The sequence below is a fragment of the Corylus avellana genome, chromosome ca7 (genome assembly GCF_901000735.1).
Source record: "Corylus avellana chromosome ca7, CavTom2PMs-1.0".
NCBI classification, from domain to species: domain Eukaryota; kingdom Viridiplantae; phylum Streptophyta; class Magnoliopsida; order Fagales; family Betulaceae; genus Corylus; species Corylus avellana.
Window position 1 is genome coordinate 6,895,127 of NC_081547.1, and position 12,165 is coordinate 6,907,291.

Genomic DNA, 12,165 nt, shown 5'->3' on the forward strand with positions numbered 1-12,165 from the left:
ATCTTATGAGATAATGTAGGACCTTATAAGATAATTAAAGGTTGTTGAGAGATAGTGGGACCCATAGTGGATTTTATCCCTAACAGATTTCCAAATTAATATTACAAACAAGCAATCTACTTGAAGAACTCCATAACCCAAAGATTACAGACAAAAGATTCATATCTGATGCCACTAAACCCTTCTTTGGTTGCCAAGGCAATGAATTCTGCTTTCGTCCTTTCCTTCCCTCCTGGGTTAACTAGAGTCATCATGCTCACATCCGATTGACAGTTGCTCTTCATAGAAGTGCTAATCTCAGGCATAATTGGAAGAGCTGCATCCACAACAATCACATTTCCATCATTTGGTGTAGCCTCGTAGCAGTACTTCAACAGCTTCAAGCACTGTTCATCACTCCAATCATGGAGTATACACAACAAAATGTATCCAAATTATAACACCATTTCTCTTCAACTCATATACAAAAAGTACACAAATCAATCAAATCCACCTTCATAAAAATGGCATCCCCCTTAGGAATGCTTTCGAACATGTCTCCCCCGACATGTTCCACACTTGCAACACCAATTAATTAACACCTCTCTTTATCCCCACACACACAAATATATATATATATAGCTTATGAAGAACATTATATATATATAAAAGAAGAGCAAATTAACCAGGATAATATGGGGCATGTTTGATGCAGTTTGGATAACAGTTGGGTGTCTGGTACTGTAATCGAGTGCACGATGTGTCTGCAATCGAGAGCTCGATCTGTGATCGATCGCCCACGTGCTGCGATTGAGCACACGCGAGACCTTTATGTTATTTTCTGCGTTTTAATTAGGTTAAGCCGTCGTTATTTCCTTGTTTTAGTAGGATTAGGTTTTGAGAGTCAATATTGTGTTATTTTATTAGGTTTAGGGTTTTGGGGGTATTTATGTCATATTTTATTATGTTAAGGGTTTTGAGCTATAAATATATGCTTATAGCCTCTAGAGAAAGACAGTTGTTGATTATTATTGATTTTGACTAATGAGAATACTCAGAGTTGAGTTTATTCCTCTTTTCCTTTAAACTTCAGAGAGTATCTATTGTTTTTAGAAGAATTCTTAGATCTTTAATAGAATCTAGATCTAGAGTTATTTATTCGCAGCTTATTGATGTTCTTCACTGCAGCCCACTAAGTCACGCTGCATCAGTTGGTATCAGAGCTCAGTTACTTTCCATGAATGGGGAGGAGCAACCGCTTTGCAAACATGAACGAAGTGTACGTGCGCATGGAGGCAACACGTAAGGAGCAACTGGCAATTCGTTTGAGGCACATGAGTGGTGGGCCAAACAATTGTCATCGCCAACCAAGACCGTGATTCGCGGAGGCGGAAGGCAAATCTATCGCTGAACGTTGGCAACTCAAGGGGGATCAATTCTAGGCTATGTGGTATCAACTCGAAGACCTCACTACCCAAATATCCAACTTGTATTGTCATAATGGGAATGGATCTAGAAACCCGTTTACAGAGCGCCGAACGCAAGGACGTCAGTAGCTTAGGCAAGCTCATGCCAATGAACGGCTGAGTAGATTCAAACTCGATACACCGGAATTCCAAGGTTGCTTGCAACCCAAAGAGTTCATGGTGGCAGAAAAAAATAGAAAAATTCCACAAAAAGAAGTACCTAGGAATATGGCGGAGATTAGGAGCCAATCGATTGTGGTGGAGGAAGAAGACAGATTTATTGAAGAAGATTGCTTAGTAGATTGGGCCTCTCCACCAATATATGACACCTATCCCAACAAAGAGGTGAATTATATACACCTAGTGTTTGATGAAAGTCCTAAACAAGAATTCTTTGATTTGGAAGTTGATTTCCTTGGAGTAGATGCTATCTTATCAAAAACTTTTAACCAAAGTTGTGATGAGATCTATGGGGCGGAGGTGACTTGTCTATCAAAGAGTGAAGGGGTTTTTGTGAATACTTAATTTGGGAATTCTCATAGCATGTGGGAAGGGAAAGGCACGACAAGAGCATGCCAAGCCTACACAGCAAGGGGAGGCGCAGGGTCTTCAATATAACTGTGGCGGTGTGTTGATGAATAAGGCCATCACGTTTATTATGGGGTGTGGCCTTGTTGTGATTTTGAGCAAAGGAGAATTGAATGAGTTGACGGGGCATCCAAAGGATCGCGAAAAGAACTGGCCGAATTCAAGGACGAATTCTCTCCAACTAGGGGAGAATGATGCAGATTGGATAACAGTCGTCCGTCTGGTACTGCGATCGAGCGCACGCTGTGACTGTGGTCGAGCGCTTGGTCTACGATCGATCGCCTGTGTGCTGCGATCGAGCGCACACGGGACCTTTATGTTATTTTCTGCGTTTTAATTAGGCTAAGCCGTCGTTATTTCCTTGTTTTAGTAGGATTAGGGTTTTGGGAGTCAATATTGCGTTATTTTATTAGGTTTAGGGTTTTTAGTGTGTTTATGTCATATTTTATTATGTTTAGGGTTTTGGGCTATAAATATATGCTTATAGCCTCCAAAGAAAGACAATTGTTGATTATTATTAATTTTGATTAATGAGAATACTCAGAGTTGAGTTTATTCCTCTTTTCCTTTAAACTTTAGAGAGTATCTATTGTTTTTAGAAGAATTCTTAGATCTTTGATAGAATTTAGATCTGGAGTTATTTATTCGTTGCTTATTGATGTTCTTCGCTGCAGCCCACTAAGCCACACTGCATCAATGTTGTATAACATGAGGCGAGTCGGAATTAATGGCCTTGATATGGGGGTATTTGGAAGTGATCAAGTTGAGAGTGACTCCTAGACCGTGGCCCACATCAACCAATTGCTTGAGTTGCTGGAAGCCTTTGTAGGAGTCAAGGATGTTATTAATAACAACGGTTGTGTGGTTGAACATGGCTGTGTTAAAAACCTGGTTGAACCTAAGCTCCAACCCGGAGTACTCGAAGATATGGATGCCATGAACTCTGTTGAATGCAATTCCTCCCTCAAGAATTGCATCTTTCAGTTGGGACCTATCAATGAATTCGGACCAGCATCAGCACAAGTACTGGATTGTACGAGCAAAACTTTGTAAGTAAGAAAAAGGTGTAAAAAGAAGAAAAAGGGGAGGTGAAAATAGAAAACAGACCAGCTATCTAAGAAGACCTTGCAGTGATGCAAGGCCATCATAGGTCCCAAAGAGACACCATCTTCGTTGCAGACGAAGTGTTTAGACACATCAGAAAGACTATAAAGCCTCTGCAAAGATCCAGAGTCATCAGCAGCCACAGAGCAACCAAGCAGAGAGTGGGTGGCCAGCATCCTCAGAATACGGTCCAACATCGTGGGTGCCTCGGGGTTCTTGGTTGGCATCTGTTGAACAATCTGTGTTGGGGAGAGCTTGGCTCCCAGACCCACTTTTGCTAGAATTTCAAAAACGCCAAGCTCCACGGCCGATCGCATGGCCATGGGCATCACAAGGGAGCCCGCCACCTATAGTGCATACGAGTAGCTCTCTTCTTCATTCTCATTAATTTTTGGGGTCGATTTCTCTAGAGAGGTAGCCATTATAGAAACTTGGAGTGACGATCGAAGCTAGTCTGCTCCATATATACATCTTTTTCGAGGAAGTGGGGGGAACTATGGCCCCGGCCGGTCCCCCATAGCTCCCAACGTCTCTATGTGTAAGCAACGTCATCGCAAACGTATATTAATTATAGAGACTTTTTGGAAGCTAACTATAGCAATTTGAATAATCAGTAATGTCTTTTTTGAAGAAGTAGGGCATCTCTGGTTCCACCTAACTTGAAGACTTTTTGACATGGTCCCCCCTCCCTCCGTCTCTGCATGGCAATTTGACCGTTGTCATTTTTGACCCCATGGTACTATGACCTGTCCTTCTAACCTATGTGAGCCCCAGATAGGAAATTATATATATATATATATAGTCATTTTTGACCCCATGGTACTATGACCTGTCCTTCTAACCTATGTGAGCCCCAGATAGGAAATTATATATATAATGTACAAACATTAAAATGGAGAAGATTCATTTTATTACATTGCATTTTATAATTTTATCTATATATGTGACAGAAATTCCCTCCAAACCAGTTTGAAGGAAATATCCTCAAGCCCATTTAAAATAGTGTCATGTGTCGATAAATATTTATAAAGCATATTAAATTCTTAACGTCATTAATAGCAGTTTACGAACTTATATATGAATAATATCCTAAAAATATTATTCATTATTAATTAACTCCTGTATAAGAGCTGATTATATTACCCAATTTTGTACCTAATACAATTCTAATGCGGAATTCAATGGGCATCACATATAGATTCTTAATTTTTCGTTAGTTTTGTATGTTGAGATCGATGATCAAATAAAAATAAGGGTTATGATTTTAAGAACTCTTCCCTCCCTAGAGTTATCTTAAAAGAATTACAAGATCTCGACCCTGATATTCTATATTTATGATGGTTTAATTTGTTATACTCATAAACTAATAGGTTAGCCTTATTAAATAAAGCCCTGACCACTCGCATAATTGATTTTTATCCAGAGTTTTTGCTTCTTCTGCCTCCATTCTGATGTTGGCTCTGAAACTATTTATGAAACTTGTGGACCGAGGAGAGATCTGACTGAATACAAAACCAATAAATCAGTCTTTTATTATTCCTCAATTATTGATTTATTTTTTATGAATTATTCCAGTCTTTTCTTTTCTTTTCTTATTCTAGTCTTTTACTCTTTTTCCCTACTTGATCAACTTTGTGCTTCCCTGCTTCGATCTAATCTGTTCAGGATATATATATATATATAGTTTTGCAAGGTTTTGTATAGTTTTAAGCTCAGATCCGCCTGTACATGCTCCTCTCCCACGCACACGATATACTAATGGCTTAATTATCAAGGTGCACTTGGGCTTTGCCTTTGGCTTCATTCCTTTTTTCTCTCTTCTTTTTGAAGCTACTGATATCATTAATTATCTGCAGCATTTGCTCTATATATATATATATCTTGAAGAATTCTTTTCTCAGTATCTTTATTAATTATCTGGTGTTTGATGCATGTTGAGATCGATCAGGTAATGAGCTGACAAAAAAGATAAGGAATTAGCAGCATCTTTCCTTTTCTTTCTTGTTACCTTGCTCCTTCTATACCCGGTTGTGATTTTATTTTCTTTAATTTCAAAACCATTTTCCTCTACTTTTTTTTTTTTCCCTTTGTCTGTTGATTTAATTTTAGAATAACAAACATGTTATGCGGATATACTCATGCTGCATTACTGCTAGACTATGTTTATTTAGAATTTGTGTTTTCTGTTAACAAAAAAAAAAAAAAAAATCCACTTTAATTCAATCAAGATACTTTATTCAAACTAAAAGCAAAAAACACTCTAAAGAACCCTTTATAATGAGACATTTCATGTTAACCAAACTTCAACTTCGTAAAAAATGATGATTTGAGTCTGATGTGTATGAATTATTTTTAATTATAAATAATCATGATATATAAATGTGGGTTTGTAAAAGTTCTGAAACATCATTTGAAAATCCATATGCTTTTTAAGTAATTAATTATTTTGGAAAAGCTTGATTGCGATATTAAAAAAAAAAAAAAAAAATTGCTGAGAGATTGTGGTAGCATCTAGATGAACAAAATATTTGTAAAGCTTATATGTCATTCAATGTCCATGGTTTACTATGAGCTGACTCATGGTATGTTGCAGTGATAGTGGGAGCATTTTCTTCACAGCAATCTAAAGAAAGCTGTGGTTATCAATTTGAATGAAAATGCTGTAAGCCTTATTACTCTTTTCCTCTTTATGTTAATATTTATTTTGACCTTATATTCTAGAAATCAATGCCCAAATCAGATTTTGAAAGCTGACCAACTTTGGAGTAATTTAAGTGCTCTCATGTTTTTACATTTATATGGCTAGTGGTCAAATACTTTGAGATCATACCCAATCTCTTGCCAGAAGCCCTTTGTTTAGTAACTTATGTGGTTACCTTTATGTCAAATTTTAATTGTCAATTTATCCCAAAACGTACAGGCTTTGCAAGTTGGACAAAGGCAAATCTAGCTCAATTCCACTACCAACAACTCAGGCCTCAATGATGCCATTTCTTGAAATACAGTACCCTCGGCCCGCTTCACCCGTAAAACTATTAGGTCATGCTGGATGGTTGCTGCTACTGAGACTACAAATGTATAGCAAGGTTTTTTGGCAGTCAGTTTTTTTTTCTTTTTTTTAACAGTAAGCTGCAGTTTGAGATGCTGCTGGTTGCTTGGTTTGCTATGTGATGGTTTGGCTGATGTAGTTTGTTACTTTGCTGGTTGTAATCTATATAGTTGAAGTGTTCAAGAAGCTTGTTGTTTTCCTGGAGTTTTTGGCTAAATAGCTAGAGGGCATTGTATTTATTAACTTTTTTAAATGAAAGAGTTACTCATTAATAAAAGAACGACTTTGAAAGGTGAAAAGCTTTATGCTTTATCATTCATTTTTATGTTGGTTTATCTTTGTTCATCGAGCCGGCAATAGTGAGAAAGAGTACAGATGAAAAAAAAAAAAAATAGCAATTAATTAATTCCATTAAAAATTGAGGCATTAAAATGAAGATGAGGTTGCAGTGCTGGCATTCTTCATCGATGCCGGCACAGCAACCTTCGCCCGCGTCCTCTGTCATCGCCGGCAGATAAGGATGCGTCGGCGTCGACAGAGAACACCAGCATAGCAACCTTCGCCGGCGTCCTCTGTCGACACCGGCAGATGAGGATGCCCCGGCATCGACAGAGGGCGCCGGCGAAGGTTGCTGTGCCACGCCGACAGAGAACGCCTACACAGCTTCATTTTCTTCACTAGCGGTCGCCCAAAACGCTGGAAAACAACATTGTCGACACTATTTAAGCCAGCATTAGCAACAAATGCCGAGAATACAATTCCCGGCATTTGTTTTCTCTTCTACAGTGTTTTTTGGGTGCCGAGAGAACCTGTTTTTTTTTTGTAGTGTCCATTCACTCAGTTCGCTTTGTGCTTAGAAAGTAGCATAAGAAAGCAATGGGCTTCCGTCCATATGCCTTGATCAAAAGTTAGATGTTAGGGGGTATTTATGCAACGTCACCCAATACATGGTCTTACTCTTGCAACATCTCTTTGACTAAGAGCAGCGTCAATTCTTAGCACGAGGGTGAAATTAAATGTATATGGAGAAAAATCCAAAGATGTCATGATATTAGAGGGAGGGCCAAATCCATTGCTCGAGGGCCTCGGTGCATGCATCCAATCGTACACATTGTCTTTTTTAAAGTTTATAGGCTATCTTTGTAGGTGGAGGAAAATGTCACTAATCTACATGCAGGACTTAATTCACGATTTATAACAAGGTTGAAACATTAATATAAGAAGGTATATTGATTACATAAATGTCACTTGAAGTTTTTATGTTTAGAGTGCAATAGCTAATTTAGTTAACAAAATCTATAAATCTTGTACAAGGTACTTGGGATTTAATTATAGAGAAAAAATACTTTAGTAGAGGTTCTTAGAGTTTAACTTTTTAACAAACCACTCATTAAGGTATATTCCCTTATTAAATCGCCTATTTTATTCTATTTTATTTTATTGACATGTCTAAGGGGATAGAAACGGAAAATAGATATTTAAATTAGTGATTTTCGGTTCAGCTTTCATGAGATGTGGCCTCTGGCCAATTGAAATTTTATTGTCTCATTCTCTTTTTTCTTTTTTCTTCCCTTTTTTTTTTTTTTTTTTTTTCACCCTTTAGCCCTTTCTGTCCAACTCCCCCATTCTAATAAAAGAAACTTAAATGTAAAGTGAATATTATGCGCAGTTATTTTATTTTTATTATTTAATGTTTACACTTACTTTTTTCCTAATGTCAATCAATTTTAGCTATAATGAAAAAACCAAAGGCGGCTCAATAATTTCACAATTTTCACGTGCAAGTGCTTCTCACTATTAAAAATTGAATCAATAAACAGTTTCCACCACAAAAATACGACACATCATCAACACCTCACGCATCTTTTAATTTATGATTTGTTGTCTACACATCCTATGAGAATTGATTCACAGCACGCGGCGTGCCACGCACGCCCGTGCAAAATTTTTTTTTTTTTTTTTAAATAAAAAATTTTTGCACGCGGCGTGCGTGCTGTTTATCTTTGCTCCACATCCTATTGTCTACCTCTATTAATCTATGATTTGTAGTTTACGCATCCTACTATCTACATTCTTCACTAATAAGACAAGACAATAAATATAAAAATATAACACTAGTACTTAAAATAGCCATAATTGCTGAAATGCTTTTAGTTGACATTAATTCTTCAATAGCTACGTGTTAGTTCGAGCATCACCCATGAATTCTCTAAAGTTTAACTAAATTTTAACTAGAAAATTTACTTTTGTTATTTTATCTAATTACATTTTATAAGCTCCAAATATCAATAAATATTTATCTACTTTAAATAAATATTATTTTTTATTCATTGTTAGTCGGTTGAAACTAACCACCAAAGAAAAAAAAGGGACTTCCAAGTTTACAAAGGGAGAAATAAAATAATGAATGACTAAAGAAAAACTAATATGGAGAGAGATTGAGACAATAAAATAAATTGGAGAAATGATGAAGAGTTTGATAAATGGGAGTGTTTTAGAATATTCTCAAAATTTTGGCTAAAAACACATAATAGAGAGTTTATTAAAAAAAAAATTGGAGAAATGATGAAGAGTTTGATAAATGGGAGTGTTTTAGAATATTCTCAAAATTTTGGCTAAAAACACATAATAGAGAGTTTATTAAAAATGCTCTTAGTTGTAATAGTAAATAAGGATCTCTACATCTCTAGAAGATGGGACATGATTTTTCAATTAAAAAATTAATCTTCATGTACCAATTGCTATGAGAGACCAATTTGTATATATGTTGAACGTAAATTCTTTCATTTTATAACACTTAAAATATGAGGTAACGAGTAAATTCTTTCATTTCAGCACACTTAAAATATGAGGTAACGGTTATCTCATATGTACGTCCCAATTGTCCAACATGTTTTTTTTTTTTTTTTTTTTGTGATTATAATTGTCCAACATGTTATAATGGAACTGATCAGATGGGTTTTTATTATCAAGACACGTTTTTTATGAGATCGTTTTTGCAACCACACATCTTCTAGTCAAGAAAGCATCAATAACTCATTCATGTCGATCATATACACGTCCCTCCAAAAGAAGCCCAATTGGTACTTGGTAAGCGTCCAAAATCATAAAATGTAAAGGAGGCGACACATCATATGAAATTTCAACTAGAAACAATATATACGGCAATCACTATGAGCAGGAAAAGAATGCAACTGGCTGAATACAAAAGATTATAGTATCAGAGCCTTTCAACCATTAAACTATATATGCTCTCTTCTCATAGAAGCCAAATCAGTCCAACAACATGCAAAGGTTTGGGAATCAGCCACAGCACAAACCACATAATTTCTCCAATAAATTTAAAGAGAAATGTTATAAATTTCAAATTTTCTTTCTAAAAGTTAGTTTTCAGATAATGTGTTACCATCTTATGATTTTGTGACACATTATTTACTTTCTTAAAGTAATAAATCTCATGAGATGATGACACATTATTTACAAACTATATTTTATGAAAAAAATTTGAGATGTGTACCGCTTCTCAAATTCAAAAGTAACGAAAATTACACAAATATGCTGGGAATAGCCCGGAGGGGCTCAGCCTTATGTAAGGTAATGCCTTGAATCTGCCACTCTCATTCTCTCTCGCGCCCAATTCGCCTTCTGTTTCTCCTCCCTCCGAATCCATTTCTGAAGCTCCCTCTCTCTCTCTCTCTCTCTCTCTCTCTGTTCCTTCACCGTGTAGATAATTTTCTTTTCCCATTTCAATCAAATTCTCGCTGCGAATCAAAGACAGACCCCGAACCGGACTTGAATTTTTGGGATCCAGTTTTTCAAAGCTACGAATTTGACCCCTCCTTTCTGGTAAATCTTCCATTTGCGTTTTTTGCTAATCGATGGAAATTTTCGCTCTGATCTGTGCATTTCCTTTTTAAATCAAGGATGCTCGGATCAGTATACCTATCAATGTGATCTGGTATGCCAGATCCGTTGCTGCTTTGATCTATTCTACAATGCGATACGATCTTGTGTTGTTTGATAGTTCAATATGTATCTTTATATGCATCTGTTTGTATGTATAATCCTTTTGAGCTGGATCTGTGATTCTTTTGTTTAAATTCTCTGCCTGTTTGATTCAGACCTTTAATTTATTTTCTATGTCTTGGAGTTTATGGCACTTAAGATGGTCGTATTGGCCATAACCTTCTGTTTCGTTGCTGAGAAACCCGTGGAATGGAAAGAACACGATATGTTGAATGGTATGCTTTTGGGCTTTAAAAAATGGAGGGGTCGCCTTAACTAGGCCAGATATAGTATCTGTTTCCTTTGCTTTTGGGCTTTAAAAAATGGAGGGCTCGCCTTAACTAGGCCAGATATAGTATCTGTTTCCTTTTCTTGCACCCCATTTCCCACTAAATCTGTGTGGGGTTTCTTTAAGGGTTTTCCCCTATAGTTCGTTTGATCAGTCAGTTAATTTTCAATTCTTCAAGACTTCATTTGATGTACATGCAAAGTTTTTAGCTGAAACAGTACTCTACCTTCTATTAAATAAGTGAATCACGTGTTTAATTCATTAGTTTAAAATGGTTATGACTCTGATTTTTTTAATCTTTGTAGATAGCTTGACATGTATATAGTGTGAATCCCATTATAATAGAAGATGATAATTTCCACGGTTAAGGGACTCTGTGGGTGGATCCCATTCAACAGGGCAGTGGCGGAGCCACGTTAGTCTTTGAGGGTGCCGTGAGATTTAAAAAAAAAAAAAAAAAAATTTTTTTTTTTGTTTTTTCTCCTACCCACGTAACCCACGGCACCCCAACGGCACACTGCACTGTGTAGTAGTAGTCCTAGTGGGTGTGTCATGTTTGATTGTTCATTTGTTTGAACTTTGAAGGCTTAGTCTTGAGACGGGAAGAGAAGAGGCGAGTCTGGTGAGTGAGGAGTCTTGTCTCGTGAAAGGTGGAAAACTGGAAATAGAAGATAAGAAATGAGTGGTTGAAAGATAAGAATGAAAATTTTTAAGGAAAAAAAAAAAAAAAAATCTGCAAGGAGTAGGCTGTAGACTTGCGCATTTTATTTTTTTACTTTTTTTTTCCTGAGCAATAGGCTTGCGCGTGAGTTGAAGACTGAAGTTAAAGGAAAGAAAAATAATAATAATAATAAAAAAAGAAATAGTTGTAGACAGTAGAATGGTGAGTTTTAAGGTAGAAAAAAAATATATTAAAGAGAATAGAAAGCCATTAGATTCTAGAAGGTGAGAAAAACTAAGACAAAAAGATGTAGATAGGCGTTAGAATTTAGATTATAGAAGGGTGAGTTAGTGGAATTAGAAGTAAGAAAAAAAATAAATGAAGAGAGTAAATGTAAGCATTAAATTCTAAAAGGTAGAAGGTGTGAAGTGGAATTTTAAGGAAGAAAAAAATAAGGGTAAAGTCCACATACCCCTCTCAAACTACCACCCAATTGATAATGTCCTTCCCAAACTTTCAATTGTGACAATATCCCCTCAAAACTACCAAAACATTGTCAATGTCCCCCAAGGCTAGCAATAAGACAAAAATGCCTCTACAGATTTCTCAATAAGACAAAAATATCCCTATAAATTAAAAAAAAAAAATTAATTTTTTTTTAAAAACGAAAAATTTTAATTTTAAAATAATATCTAAAAAAAAACAATTTTTTTAAACAATTTCTTTTTTTAAACGGAAATTTTTATTTTTTAAAAAAACTATTTTTTTTTTATTTAGTTTAAAAAAAAAAAATTCATTTTATTAAGCGTAAATTTTATTTTTTTAAAACGTAAATTTTTATTTAAATAAAATTATAAAACAAAAATAAAATAAAAAATCGAATTTTTTTTAATTTTTTTCTTATAAAATTGATTTTAAAAAAGAAAAAATTGGCCAAGTTTGGATTTTTTTTTTTTTTGGTTAGTTTTAGGTTTTTTTCTAGATGTTTTAGTATTTTTGTTTATATTTTACTACGGGTAATTTC

General features: G+C 35.5%; 1 pseudogene; it reads right to left on the bottom strand.

The window, feature by feature from the left end:
• Positions 1-116: 116 nt before the first annotated feature.
• LOC132186247 (cathecol O-methyltransferase 1-like) lies at positions 117-3,559 on the bottom strand (annotated as a pseudogene).
• Positions 3,560-12,165: the final 8,606 nt, after the last annotated feature.